A 15,413-nucleotide genomic window follows, 5' to 3' on the forward strand; every position below is an offset into this window, starting at 1 on the left:
AAATGGTTTTGTTTGTTTTTCCTTTATGACAATGAAATACACATTCTGTCTGCAGCTATAGATTGCTCTGATTGCTTTTCATTCAAGTATTAAAAACCAAACAGGAAAACCCAAAGAGGTCTAACAGGATAAGCTACAGAAGTCAAGAAAAAACTCCATTTCAGTCTTCCCTCAAGACCCAATTAGTTGGAAGCCTTAGAAAAAAAGAACAATGCACCAATTCTTTGCAGCAACAGATTACTGAAGCCTTTACCTTTCAGTCAGAGTAAGTGACAGATAGCAGCGTGATAAACTCAGCAGGCAAGCGTGCAACACACACTTCTCGGTGAACTCCTCGTGCCATCCCCAAAGAACTGTGTGCCAGCTGCAGCCTCCCTGCTTGATCCTTCATTCAGGTAAGGCAGTGGTTTCCCTTTCTTAAAAATCTTGTCCCAGAAGAAGAGAGAGGAAAGATGGAAGGAAAAAATGGAGAAGATCCTGATAATCAGTCTCACAGAGCTGATGCATGTAGGCCATGAAGCCAACACACAGCAAAGAACCCTTAGTTTGAACGTTGCTGCTTACAAGTCCCAAACCACTCTACTTCTGTCTCTCAAGGGGAAGAGACATATGTCTCTCTCCCTCTCCCTCTCTGTCTCCCTCTTCCTCTTCCTCTCCCCCTCCCCCTCTTCCTCTCTCCCTCCACCTCTCTTTCTCCTCTCTCTGCATGTGTGTGTTGTGTGTGCATGCATGCATGTGTGTGTAAGAGAGTGAGAGAAAGCATGCATCAACGTATATATAGGGAAGGGAAGGGCTGAAGAGAGTGGAGTGTGCGAACCACATGTGGAGTGAGGAATGAACTTTAGAACCATGAGGCCAGGACTGCAGAGGCTTATGTTCTAGGAAGCAGGTTTTCAAAACAAGGCTTCATGGCTCTGCAGGAAAGGGGTTGTGGAGACACAGAACACAGAGCAAGCAACCGTAAGGAGAAATTAGATACAAACGAGCTGGCTGCGCTAAGAGGAATCAGTGATCCAGACACCACGGGTTCTTGAATTTCATTTTTAGGCAGCCTGTGGGTTTACTCTCCTCCTTGCTTGAAAGTTTCTGGTCCCAGGGGCGCTGAATTCCAGAGGACCCAATTAACACCATACATTGCTAGCTCCCTGGGATGATTAATATGAAATAAGCTGCCTTTTAGCATCACCTTAAAATAAAATTGCCTGCTCTAATTTGCATCTTCTGTAGAGTGACAGCCAAGTCAGGAGGAGCGGGGGACTCACATATCAGACAGGAAGTAGGGACATAAAAGGTATGATTTGAAGGAACCCGTTTAAGGCCTTCATTTTGAAGGGAGATTGCCTCTCCTGCATCTGCAGGTCTTCCTGGCCCAGAGGCTCTCACTTTTGGGCTTTTCTAGGTCAGACTGACCACTGACCATGACCTAATACTAATGTTTGGCAAATGGTTGACTGAAAGACATCCTACAGAACATTCTTGGGGGAAGTGTGACCTTGTCTCCTTTCACAGTGACCTTCACAGTAAGTCTTCCTTATTGACTGATTCTTTTCCCCCTCCGTTTCTAATTCTGTTTCCTTGTCAGATAACAGGTTTGTCATAACCCAAAGATAAAGTAAGGCCACAAACTGCACAGGCCTGTTTACACATCTGTCTTGCTGTTATGGAAGGAGACTGCTCTTGTGATGTTTTCTTAGCTCCTCCCTTCAGAGATCTTTTTTTCAGTAGGACTAGCTTCATCTGGTTTGTACCCATTTCTAGACTTTGTACTTGACATGTCTTTGTCTCCCCATCCCCCCCCCCCACACACACGCACACACTAGAAGTGACTTGAAAGGGACAATCATGCTTTTCCTATTACAGTTCTAATCCTCTGGCTTCAGAAGTGTGTGACTAGAAATAAAATGTTCATGATAAGTTCAGAGCTCAATAGGAGGCACACATCTGGCTACATCACTGACTGATAAAATTGCCAAAGAGCAAATTTCCATAAGAATAAGCTCAATTTAAAATTTTTCATAAAATAGGAGATCACTAATTCCCATGAGACAGTGAAGGTCTTAAAGAGTTAAGTCGCCGAATCTGAAAGCCTATGCTTAACTAATCTTCAAGCAATGACACAGGCTGAGGAGGGACATAAAATTAGTAAGTGCCAGGAATGAGGGGCTGTCAACACTAACCCCAAATTTCATGCTCCTTGGCCTAACTCTGTGTTTTATTTAATACAGACCTCCCTATGAATAATTGCGTCTTCTTGTGGGGTCTGGTACTTTAAGGTCTCCTGTGAGCTTAGAGAGACACAGTGAACCAGGGAAAGCCAAGTACCTCGGGCTAGGACTGGACTGGTAGCTGGCACTTGCAGCTGCATTTCATGAGAGATCCTAAGAAGTGGTCCTCCCCTCCCCAGCCCCCTGCCCCCTGGCCTTCTGGGGCATCCCTGAGGCACATGATCACTTGGATGAGCAGAGCTGGCCTGACTGAAGTAGATGGCTAGACTCTGAGTTCTGGAATGTTGCTTATGGCTCACTCACTTGATTGTCTTTCTGCCTGGCCAGGGGGGTGAGCCAAATTAAACAAAGGAAAATGTCTTAAATATTCCATTTTGGCTTGCATGTGATGTTGTTGTCTCCTGTGCTGTCTTGAAAATGAGTTTGGGTGTCACTGCTGAGCTGTCCTGTATAGAGCTCCTCTGGGAGAGAATTCTCAGGCATCAGGAGCAGATCTAGGTGGTGATGCCCAGTGGTCCTCAGCATGGGAAAAGAATACAGACTACCAACCTGAATGTAAGTAAAGATCCTCGAGAGAAGAAAACGTTTCTGGAACTTGAGCCATGAGAATTTGGGTGAGCATCTCTGTGCATGGCCATGCCATGGTCTAAAGTGGACCCCACCCCTTCCCCGAAGCAAGACCTTGGAAGTTCATAGGAAGAGCCAGGTGCCCTGAGAAGCTAAAAATAAAATAACAGCAAGGAGATGCCTAGTCTGCTTCTGTTGTCTTAGTGACTGCAGTTAACTCCTGAGACGCAGCCCATTGATTCTGTAAGGCCAATGTCCCTAAAGAAAAGAAGATTTGGCTTTAAACAAACTCACCAAAAGATGAAAATTTTGATACAAAAAGTTTTCATTTATCTTTCCCTCAGCACTCCCAGACATTAACATATAATGGTTATGGTATTCTAATAATGTGTTAACTATTGTTGATATTGTAAACGCAAAACAAATCACTGGCTCCTGCCAATGGATGCAGGTTATGTCATTTTTGTTTGTTCAGAAATCAATACAGGAATCAGAACAGACCTTCGCTGTCATGCTACCCATCTCCCCAGTCTATAAGATTCCCTCCAACTGTGTCTCATGCCATTTTGGCACTTGAAGAGTGCTGGCTTATAGTGTTGTGAACTGCCTCTCAGTTTGGCTCCATCTGATGGCTTCCCAAGATTCATTCTACCACCGTCTCCAGAAGAGAGGATGCTGCCAGGTCCACTGGCATATAGAAATGTGGTCACGAGGTTAACTTCGTGATTTTTCTAGGCCGCATTGTTATGAATTCACTGTATCCCCTTTTTGTCTACTCCTTTCTTATTAGGGATTTACTCTGGGACTATGGAGTATCTTGCTTTTGGTATCTTTCACCCCATAACTTTGGCACCCATCCATGACTCTTGTTTACAACAGCATTTGCTTTGATGGGTGCCACATGGTGACTATTTATTCCACCATTCCTTTTACATTTATCAGTTAGGATTACAGTATAAGGGGGAAAAGTCCCTTTAGAACAAACATTTAAAGAAAAAAATGATTACAAATTTGATGACGCCCAAACCATTATAATTGGTATATATTATATGCATTACATAATAGAACATCTCAGTGCTGCCTGCTCTTTGAGAGCATCAGCACCACACTCCAATCCCACTGGCACGTCAAGATCTTCAGTATCAGGAGAAGGACAAAACAGAGAGAAGGAGACTTGACATCAACTTCTGAACAGCAAGGGCTTAACCAGAGAGAACCCTGGAACCAGTGCTGAGGTATCTTAGAAATGTGCATCAATGCACCAAGGTAGGAAAGATGTTTTCTTCAAGGCTGTCAAACACAAATAGCCAAAGCACTAAGAATGTAACATTTATATAATTCCTGATCGTGCCATGGTTCTTCTTGGTACAGGAGTTTCTTGCATATATGTGTAATAATATAACTGTATATGTAAAAACTAAAAAATGTTTAATTTTTTAAAAAGGAAAAAGAAGAAATGTGCAGTAAGCTCATATGTTTACAGAGCCCCCTGCATGTGCTTTTCCTGGCCCAGAACTCAGCTCAAATTCAGAACCTACATTGAAACTTTGTGTCTGAGTTAGTCTGGCAGAGTTGAAGAATCACCCAGCCCAGCAGTATGAGCCTGTAGTATGGACCCTCTGGCTACCATCACTTTACTCACTCCTTCCGGCCGCCACGTGTCTGCTCGATCTCAACCTGGCCTGACATCATCGCTGTCTAGTTAAGGCAAGATCAAGGTGTGCTGAGCCACTTTCAATTCTGAGATGGTATCCTCAATGATAGAAGACGATTGGCCTCACATCCCTCTACAGCCCTTCTTTCTCAATGAAAACAGAACCCAGAAATCGTCTATCTTTGACATTTCACATCTATAAATAAGAGACTGATGTAGAGCCTGCCTACATACAACCTGTTTCACTTACTTTTCAGTCATGGGACTAATAGAAATAAAATTAATTCTACCTGGAGGAAACTTGTGAGAGCCACACTGTTACCAAGACATCTTTCCAACTAGCCAATCTTTGTTTTTGTTGTTGTTGTTGTTTGACTGGCTAATTTGTTTGTTTTGTTCTGTTTCTCAAGACAGGGTTTATTTATGTAGCCTTGGTTGTCCTGGACTCACTTGGTAGGTCTGGCCTGCCTCGAACCCACAGATATCTATCTACCTCTGCCTCATGAGAGTTGGGATGAAAGGCCTGCACCACCGAGCCCTGCAATCTTTGTTGTTTCTTCCTTACAACTGGGAAGCCAAAACTCCAGCCTAGAAGCTTGTGTCTGCATCAGATTTCCAGAAAGATGAAGGAGTCTGAGAGAAGCAAGTGAGGTGACTTGCTTCTAAAGCAGCTGCTCTGGAGATGGGCACAGGAATGCAGACAGAGCCCCGTCTTCTATGAGGCAAAGGTGCAGGTCACAAAAAGACCTTCTCCACCCCTGCTGAGCCCCACAGCCGGAGGCAGCAAGGCACAGGTAGTTCAACCCATTTGACCCTGAGGACTAGAATCCCACCTGTGGAGGATTAAAGGAAAACTCTTATGAGCCAAATGATACCAAGAGGATTGAAAGCCATATTACATAGTTTCTGCATTTCCCAGATACATGTTTTTAAAACACCCTTTCAAAACTTGAAAACGCCAAACAGAATATGTTGTCAAATCTTTTGGGCTTTCAACTAAAGTCTTCATATAAACATGCAATTCCTAAAACAGGGCCTTGTTTCATTATTTATTATTGGGTTTTAAATCCCTCTAAATTACATTTTAATAGGCTGTCAACACTTTCTCATGGTTTATAGCATAAGCTGCTAAATTCTTGTTCAAAATGAAATGTTTGAGCAATGATTTGATTCTGACAAGCGCAGTTATGACTTTTGCTTTTCTGACTGTGCACACTCAGTTCAAAAGTCTCAGAAAGAAAACAAATATAGAGGGGGCACATCACTGAAGCTGTATAATGGTAATTCTGAAATAAATAATTAAAAACTAGTTTTTTTTTAATCATAGAAGATGGAATCAGATAGTGGGGTAGGGAGGGCTGTAAAACAGAGTCCTCTCGACATGACATGGCCGCCGCACTTAAGGGCCCACAGCAGCTGTGGCAACCTGCACAAACCTAAACCAGATGGGGCCTGTCACTACTCTGTCCTGCAGAGGGAGGGCCTCCTGGAGATTAGCCACTTGTCACGGAGGCAAAGTCATTTTCCTCAGTGGTGCAGCCACTAGTAAATTGCTCAAACTCCAGCAAATAGGCCCATCATACAAACAACCCAAATTAAACTCAGTAGGTCACCAACAATAAAGACATGAAAGACAGAGTGGACCCCTTGGAAAAACCAGGTCTCAACAGGAGAAAGAACAATTGTGGGGGTGGGGGTTGATTAGATAAAAATAAATTACAAATGTATGAAATTGTCAAAATATTTTAAAATTTAAAAAATCTTTTTGCTCGTAAGTCATTCTTATGGTAACAAACTCAATGACTTTCTAGAGTCTAAAATAAAAAAGACTCAGGTTCTAGAATAGTTCCACTTGGGTGAAAACATAGAACACAGGTCTTCCAACACTGTGGCAAAGCCCGTAGTAGTTCTTCAAAGACCTGTGCTTCTAAGGACCTCAAAAACAGAGGCTCTCTGATCTGACCCTTCTGGTAACATTCCCAGCCTCCTCTGGGGCTGCTGTGTAGTGACAGGGCTCTCCTGGTGACAAAAGGAAAATCATCCTCCCCCTCTGAACTGTGGAGGGAAAGAAAGTGGTGCATCTGTGACTAAAAGCCGGAGGCAAAGACTTGGTGCCAAATGCTCCTTCCTGATTCAGAAAAATCACACCTTGGAAAACTAACCCATCCAGCTCCAACTAAAGAAGCATCCTTCCTTGTTTTTCCCTTGGGAATCAGTGCAGGTTTCAAGTTGTATGGGAACACTCCATCGTCCTATGGATGCATGGTTGTCCAGTGAAAAGCCTGGAGGGTGCATCACAATGCAGTAGCCGCAGGATTGCCTGATGGACCACGAAGTGTCTGATGAGCCTGGAGACATCTCCAGGACTCTCAGCTCTGACTGGCTGTGCTCGTTAGCTATGCATGGGAATGAAGACAGCACAGCCTGGATCTTTGTCATTCCCGTCATTGTTATTAAGTAAATACCATTTTGGTGAATAAAATTAGACTAAACCCACGTAAGCAAAATGACTTCTTTCCCTTTCTGGAAATCTTATTACCATAACACAGCCAGCTAATTAATCAGTACCAGGCAATTGTTAAATGACTAATAAAAACAGTGATTAAAATAATAAACTCCAACTTGAGACTATTTCTCATTCAAAGCGGCCTGTGTGCTCTGCTTGGAATTTTCTACCAGCAGGAAAGGAAGTGCTCGCACCCTGTTTGTACACACAGCAACTTCGTTGCAGCTAGAGCCAGCTAATAGTCTACCCAGGTGATGTGCATTATCTGATTTTTGTAATTGTGTTCTTCTTTCCCCTCTAAGCTAAATTAAAAATACAAGTACATTGCAAAATAACTTGGGAAGTAAAATAAAAGTTAAGGTGATAATTACAGTTTGCAGTTGGCTAATACACTGCTCGAGTTTTCAGCTGACTAAACACTAGTTTGGTTCATTATCATTCTAAATCAAAGGCTAAATTTTTCCTCCTAGAATTCCAGTTTCTAGCACATAAAACTGGTAAGACATTTGAATATCAATATTCAATTGCATTTTAATCTTCATAGAAAATAGTCTGTATCTTCCATTAGGCAGTTTTTTACCAATATTTAACCTTCAATGAAAAGGTAAACATGACCTCCTTGTGCTGGAGGTCATGGTACACGTGTGTGTGTGTGTGTGTGTGTGTGTGTGTGTGTGTGTGTGTGTGTGCGCGCGTGTGTGTGCATTTCTGTGCATATGCACATGTGTGCATATGCCTAACCCTAGAGCAGAAGTAGGGGCTGACCCTAGCCTTTCAGTAGGATTCTCGGATGCTCTGCAGCACAAGGCTACACATTGTTGATCCCCAGCATCTCCGAACTCCCTGGAAGTAGGTGAAAGGTGTAGATTCTACTGCTTTCAGCCTAACCCAATCAACAGACAGCCAGCAAGCCAGACCTAACATGAGCCACACAGAAATAGTAGCATTGTCTACTGGGCACATTTCTCGGTGGTGTCTCTGCTTCCTTGCAATAACTGTAAAATAAACGTGAAGTTCAGTCATCATAAAGGAACATTGCTACTTAACTGGCTTTGTCCGAATCTCCAAGCTTAGACTAAGAGGTGGGAGGGTTCCCCATCTACACACGTGCTGGGCCTGCTGTCCAGCAAAGTTGGCTCTGCTGTTCTTCTCTCATCCCTCCCCCAGATGCAGATGACAAGGAAACAGACAAATAAATGTGAGGATGGCTTGCTGCTGGAGATCTGCTGCAAATGCCTACATAGAAGGGCAACCCCTCCAGGGGACAGGAACAAGCCATTCCTCCACCCACCCTCAGCTGAGTAAGTGGGACACATGCAAGCTTTAGCAGTTCAAACACCAGGCCTTCCTACTCATGTGAGCCACTGTCACGGAGTAGTCTGGTTTGCTTCTGTTTTTGTTTTTCTTGGCTTGACACAAGCTAGAGTGGTCTGGGAAGAGGGACCTCCTTTGAGAAAATGCCTCCATCTAGACCCCCTGTAGGCAAGTTCTGAGCATCATTTTCTTGATACAATGCTTGCAACGGAAGGAGCCAGCTAAATGAGAAAACCAGCAAGCCAGAAAGAAGTACTCCTGTGTGGTCTCTGGGTTAGTTCCTAACTCTGGGTCCCTTGCCTGGAGGTCCTGTTTTGGCTTCCCCGGTGATGGACTGCAACCTGTAAGGCTAATAAACTGTTTTCTCCCTCAAGTTGCTTTTGATCACGGTGATTTATCCTGGCAATAGAAATTTAACTGAACGGAGCCGTCTCTTCTGTGCCATGTATTCATCCTCCTTTTTAGCCAAGTGTCTTTACTCCTAGTGGACCTGTCAGCCACCAAGAGGGGGGGGGAGTCCCCAATAACTTCTTCCCTCTTAAATATGGCTCTTGTCACAGTATGAGTCCCTGGCTAGGTGGAGACAAACTGAACTGAGACACACAATGAGTTCAAACCAAACCCTGGCCAGGATTGCTGGTCATCAGAGGAAGAGGAATGATGATGCTCCAAGAGTCAGAAAAAAAAATTCATGAGGCATCTACTGAGGAAAACTCAGGCAAGGCCAGCATTACAGAAACAGATGGGGTCAAAAACAATCCAGCATCATGCTGCTACCATGGCCCTGGAGGCAGCCAGTACCAAAGACACTGCAACAGAGCTCCCTTCTAACAACTAAAGCCACAGCCAGGTGAGTAAATCAAGTGCCATCCACATATTTGACAAATACATACCAAGGCTTTGCACAGGCGCACAGAGATCTAGCTGCAGACCACACAGGCAAGGAGAGATGAGGTCATTGTCACGCTGAGATTGTGTTTAGTAGCAACAGACAGAAGCAAATACCAGATTCCACATGGTGACCTGTGCTAAGAAGACAGTACGCCTCAGCAAATGAAAAGGAGAAGCTGGATTGAAGGAAATGGTCTGCTTTAAGTATGTGTTCTGAGGACGCTTCTCTGAGAACAAAGGCACCAGCTCACAGATCTACGGAAAGCTTGCAAGACACAAGGAAGAGCAACTCAAAGACTCTGATACACCAGTCTGGCTGAACTTCTGTGCATCTTCATTGACCTCCTCTCAAGAAAGAAGATGGGTGGCTTACTTTTGATATTGTCATGTAGTCTAGTGAAGGACACAGACTCAGGGACATAGTAAATGAATACACAAACCACCATAAGCACCAATGGAGAGAGTTCTTGAGGCACGTATGATGACACTTGTAACTGTAGTCCTTGGCAATCTGTAGCAGGGGCATTGATATGAGTGAGGGACCGCCTCTGGTTACAAAGTGAGCTCCAGGCCAACATGAGCAACTGAGACCTTGTCTCAAAAATAAAACTAAACAAATGTTTTATGAGAGGGTCCCGAATGTCCAAATATGAGTAGTGGATGAATTTGAGCTCTGCTGTAAGACTGATGACTAGTAAGATAACAGCATGGAAAACTGGAGCAAGGAGTCCAGGACACCTCTGCAGCAGATGTGTATAACCTGGGCTGATGGGCACAGGTGTGACTCGTTCACCTTAGCCCTCATTGCTGGAGTGCACATTCTTTGCCTATGAGAACCAGATTTATTTTTTGAAGCATGTGAGTCCTAGCATGTGACTGGTACATAGTGAATATCTGTTGGACTTGTGGGCGGAGAGGGAGTGACCAGGCAGACTGTGAAGGGTGGATATGTAAGGCTACGTCGTGGGATTTCTTTCTGTGCACACTCAGGCTCCCAATGGCTTTATAGCTCACAAGAAACTGGATTAAGATGACCTTAAGCTACGGATCCAGAAGCTTTCCTTCTAATGCTATCATTGCTGCCAATATAATTCATAGAGATCACGAAGCTTCTTTATTACATATGCTTTTAAAAGATGTAATTATTTCTATGTGGATGGGTATGTATGTATACCATATGTGCGCTTGGTGCTCTCAGAGGTCAGAAGCAGACATCAGCTCTCCCGGGGCTGGAATTGTGGACAGTTGTGAGCTTCCACGTGGGTGTGAGGTCTTATGCAAGACCAACAAGTGAACTTAACTGATGAACCAGCACTCCAGCCCTGCTGATATTATTCAAATGATAACGTGGCCTTTTGTTTCTGTCACTAAAGAGACATACATTATTTGCAGTTCATTTGAAGAGATGAAAGGTGGGTTTAAAAGCTTGATAATTACTTCTGCAGCATTCCTGCTGTGAATTTCACATCTAAGTCTTTACCCATTTTCTGGGATCCACCCCTGCCATTATCTTGCTCACGTGATGACAGTCAGTCCCTACGAGCTATATGTATGAATCGGAAAGCAACCTTAATAGCCTTTGCAAATGGCAGAAAGGTGTTTGGCATCCCTGTCTCAAAGGTGCCTCCTAAGTTTGGGGACTTGAGCTGTGCACCACCACACCCATTTTGTGTGATGGGGATCTAATCAAGGGGTTGAGGTTTTATGCATGCTAGGTAAACATTCAGCCCCCCTGAGCTACATCTCCAGCCCCCTCCTTCTCATCTGAGGGATCTAGTCCAAAACCAGGGAGCCAAGTATCTAAAAGCCCTCAGATGGTGAGCTGGGTTTCAAAAGTTGATGCATCCCCTCAACCCACCAGTCCACCTTGCAAGCCATCATTACCGGAAGTGTGGCTTCTTTCCTGTGCCATATTGTCACATCTCCTTTCAACATGTCAGATAGTCTTGAAGCTATGAAACGATGAAAGCTAGACTTCTATGTGGCCTCTGCGCTCAGCAGCAGGAATTCTGGCATTGCAGAAGATGCAACACTTCTTTAGCCAGGAACAGCACACATGTGGCCACATACAAATCCTTGGGACACATCACACTCTAAACATCAACAAAAAAGGAGGCAGAAGCGTGGAAGCCCAGCTGCTGAAATGAACCCTTGGTTTCAAAAGACCTGTCCCACTTACAGTGTGGGGTCAAGGGCTTTTGTCCACAAGGCTCAGGGAGTCTTAATCTCATCCACATTGCGACAAGCTCAAAACATTGGTTTCCCTTTGTTGAGATTAAAACGTTTTAGTTAATTAGAAATAATGGGGCTTATTTGCCTGAAGAAAAACCAATAAATTAAAAGTGACTTAATGGCCATCTTTAATAATATAGAGATTTATCATGAAGATTACAAATGCATATGTGCATCTTGGGATGTTAAACAAAAGGCTCAAGCTACCACAGAGAACAATGGCTGCCCACTTCTATCCTCCTAATTTTGGGTTGCTTGCTAATGACCCAGTATTACCCCAATTTAAACATAGTCTAGAATAGAGAGAGGTCAAATATATGAATCTAAAACAGGTACATACATTGAAATCCAGAAGCCAATGAAGAGTAAGGGGACCACTTACTGTCTCAGGGGGCCACATGGGGAAAGATTACATGCTGTTCCTAAGAGCAAGACAAAGCCTTCCCCCCCCCCAACACACATAGTTGCATATACCACCAGTTATTATGCAAGAGTACTCTCTTTAAACAGAATGCACTGGTCCAAGATAGAAAATCATACTTTAAGTTCAGATGATGAAGTAAAGAATTGCCACAGTCTTAGATCTCGTTGAAAGAGTTAACGTTCCCCTGCTCAGATCCCCCCTCTTTCTGTGCTTCGAGATAAGTACCGGGAGATTTATGTGCCATGAATTTCCAATTACCCATCTCCACCAGCTGGGCTGTCAGTCACCACTTGCCTCATCCTGGATGCTTTCACCACCCCCACAGAAACAAGCTAATTCCTCCAAAAAGAGCTTACCAGCAGCTCCGCAAAGGCGGCTTTATTACGTCCAGTGTTTGCTGGGCTGAATTTCTTACTAAATGATTGCTATTCCACCTGCCTTCCACCTTCTCAACCTGCCCAATAATACAATACTTTCTACTGATTGCGGACAATTTAAGGTTTCAGAAAGAATTGATAGGCAAAAAAATTATCCATCTTGCATCCTCCCAGGATCCACTGAAGCAGAATTGATGAGCTCTCAGGAGCAGTACCCCCTGCGTTGACATCTGGAAGCAGGTGGGAGAATTCTACATGGTAACTACACTCGCTTACAAACCTGCAGAACATAGGAAACAATGTGTTTGCACATTTGTGCTCCAAAAAAAAAATGATTGTAGGTTTGGAAGGAAAAATTAATGTTGGATGCCTTCCACTGAGGCTGGTCCATGGGTTATGTCTAGAGAACAGATTAAAGTACAAAGTAGTACTAAAAGGACTCTAAATGGTCTGGATATCAGCCTTGTACTTAAATGCCTTTTAAAAAACAGCAGGGTTTTGTAGTTTTTAAAATACATATTATAGGGATGATTCTAAAATTTATTCCAATTTTCATACTATCAGATTCTCCTCAACTAATGATGGGGTCATAGCCCAGCAAATGCATTGAAAACTGAGGACAAAATGGCAGTTGTCATCTGGCAATCAGAAGAATGGTGAATTCTGATGGTTCAAATTCAGGTCTTGTAATTGTGCTATTGTACATTAATCTAGGTAATGAAAAGTGAGTTCTTATATGTAATAGTATGTTTGGTATTAAGAAAGATTTTTAAAACTTATTTGTTTTTGCTTTTTGTGTTTTGAGACAGGGTTGCTCTCTGTAGCCATGGCTGTCCTGGACTCACTTTGTAGACCAGGCTGGGCTTGAACTCATAGCAATCTGCCAGCCTCTGCCTTTTGAGTGCTGGGATTATAAGGTAAAGCTTTCTCATGAAATTCTTGTAGAATTTTGACTATGAGAATTCTGAAGGGATTGTGCAGACAAATAAAGAACACAAGGGTTGAAAGTTGGCTTCTTGAAGGGGGACTTTGCCAGAGATGAGCAGAACCCAGTCAACCACAATTTTCTAGTGACACAGACGAATCTAAGTTGCCTCCTCCTCTCCTTCATTGCCCTCCTTCTCTTCCTCCTTCTCTCATCCATTGCATCGGTTGTTACTAGCCACAACTCTGTACTGCTTCTGAAACTGTGCATGAGTTAAGATGTGGAATTCTAAGATTTAAGCCTGGGGAAGCAGAAGGTGTAAGGTCGGAGCTGGCAAGGAGAGATCACTTGTGTCTATCCACTTTGAGTTTGATAATGACCACAAGAAGGATAGGCCTGTATTCCTATGGCCTGTGTACACAAGGATGCTACCCTATACCACCTCTTCCACTGGCCAGATCCTGGTGCTTCCTTTTGCCAGCACATCTTCAGGATGTGCACTGGAGTCTGAGGCATTGGTCTCATCCTAGAGATACCATGGTCTTGTGTGGACCCTGATAGTTTTTCAATGTATCAAAGATGGTTAAAGTGTACCCAAGAGTATTTGTGACTACACCAAAGACAAAAGTCAAGGGCTGAAAGTTCATTCTGTCCATATTCAGAAATGCAGGTGGCAAGAGTTGGCCTTTTATGGATACACATTAAGAAACCTTTGCTGACAAAACATAGTTTCCCCAAGAAGAGAACAATTCCCCAACTGTAACCTAAAGTTTGGATGGAATGTCAAGAAAATATATAGAAAAAACAATCCAAAAAATCCAAGTGCATTTAAAACTAAGATTTAAAATTTAAATAATTAATAATGGTGGAAGAGTGTTATATTTTTCCTGTGAAAGATAAGGCTAATTTTGACCCATATCTATAACACAGAGAAAGAACTGTATTCAACACAGGTTCAACTCAGGATGCCGACGTATGGCTCACAGGTCACTCTTTTCTTTTCCCTCAAATCTTTCCCCATGAATGTTGATGTCCTTATTAACCCAGCACTGCCTTCTGGCTGGCTCTCAGTGCAGCCATAGAAGCTGTTGTCACAGAAAAGAGGACTTTTTAGAAGCAGTTTGAAAGCCATAAAGAGGGAGACGTGGGAAAGAGGCCAGGGAAGATGATAGAAAATGAAACAGAGCAAGGTACAATGATATCTATGTATGAACACTTTATGAAAAACAAAAGGAAAAGAAACAGTAGCTCCAGAGTTTCAAGTAGCCCCTGTAGATCCAGTCTGAGACCAGTCTCCTACCTGCAACAGCCTCCATGCACCCAAGGATGAAGAGCTCTCCAGTTCACTACCAAGTCCATGCTCCCTACAAGTAGTGAATGACAAATAACTTGTAGTCCAATGCATCCTTACTTCCACTCTAGTGGGATGTGGCAATAGCTTATGATCGATCTCCACTTCTTAGACCTCTTGGAAGTCCAACTCCAACAGGCAATGGCTATACTTGGTTCAGTAAGTACTGTGTATGGAGTGTGCGTCCCTCCCCATGTGATTTGAGTGTATGAGAGTCAGATGGGAAGCTTCACTTTGTGGAAACCTCCCACTGTACATATCCCTATCTTAGGAGAGAAACTGAGACTTCAGGTTTGCTCCTGACAGGATGTTGAGTAAGATGCTGAGAGAAGAAGCTATGGCCATGGCCACTGAAGAGAGCAAGCAAATGTCATTAGGACAGATCACAAGGAATTGATGGCGATTAAGCAAAGGCTGCTGTATTTTTCAACCAGGTTTTTAGAAAGAGGAAGCTTGGAAGAAGGAACAAAAGAATGCATGCCTGAAATTCATATCCTACATCTGCCTAGCCCCAGGTTCTGCATTTTGCTTTATTTATTCATATTGCAAACAAAACCAAAAAGAGATTATGGCATAGAGGAGTTTTGTGACTTACAAACTTTAGTTTGATGTAGCAAAATAGTGTTAAATACAACAGACCAAGACAGGCAAAACCAAGTTGGCCTATTCTTTGTATGAGCTACAGCATCATACACACATAATTCTTAAGGCTTGACTCATCAGTTTCCATTAGATGCCGTCCAAAACTTGTAGTCCAATATATACTTATTTCCATTCCAATGTGATGTGGCAATGGCTTATGATCAGTCTCTATTTCTTAGGCCCCTTAGAAATCCAACAGCAACAGGCAACCACTATACTTGGCTGAATAAGTACTCTGTATGGAGTGTGTGTCCCACCCCATTTTCCTAATTCACATCCGGAAGCTCTGTCTAGCGCAGTGACCA

General features: G+C 43.2%; 1 protein-coding gene across 5 annotated transcripts in view; it reads right to left on the minus strand.

The window, feature by feature from the left end:
• FAT3 (FAT atypical cadherin 3) overlaps positions 1-15,413 on the minus strand; it is a 603,907-nt gene that overhangs the window by 524,032 nt on the left and 64,462 nt on the right. The window lies entirely within an intron of this gene.

This window comes from Acomys minous, assembly GCF_964271855.1.
Source record: "Acomys minous genome assembly, chromosome: 5".
Lineage (NCBI taxonomy): Eukaryota > Metazoa > Chordata > Mammalia > Rodentia > Muridae > Acomys > Acomys minous.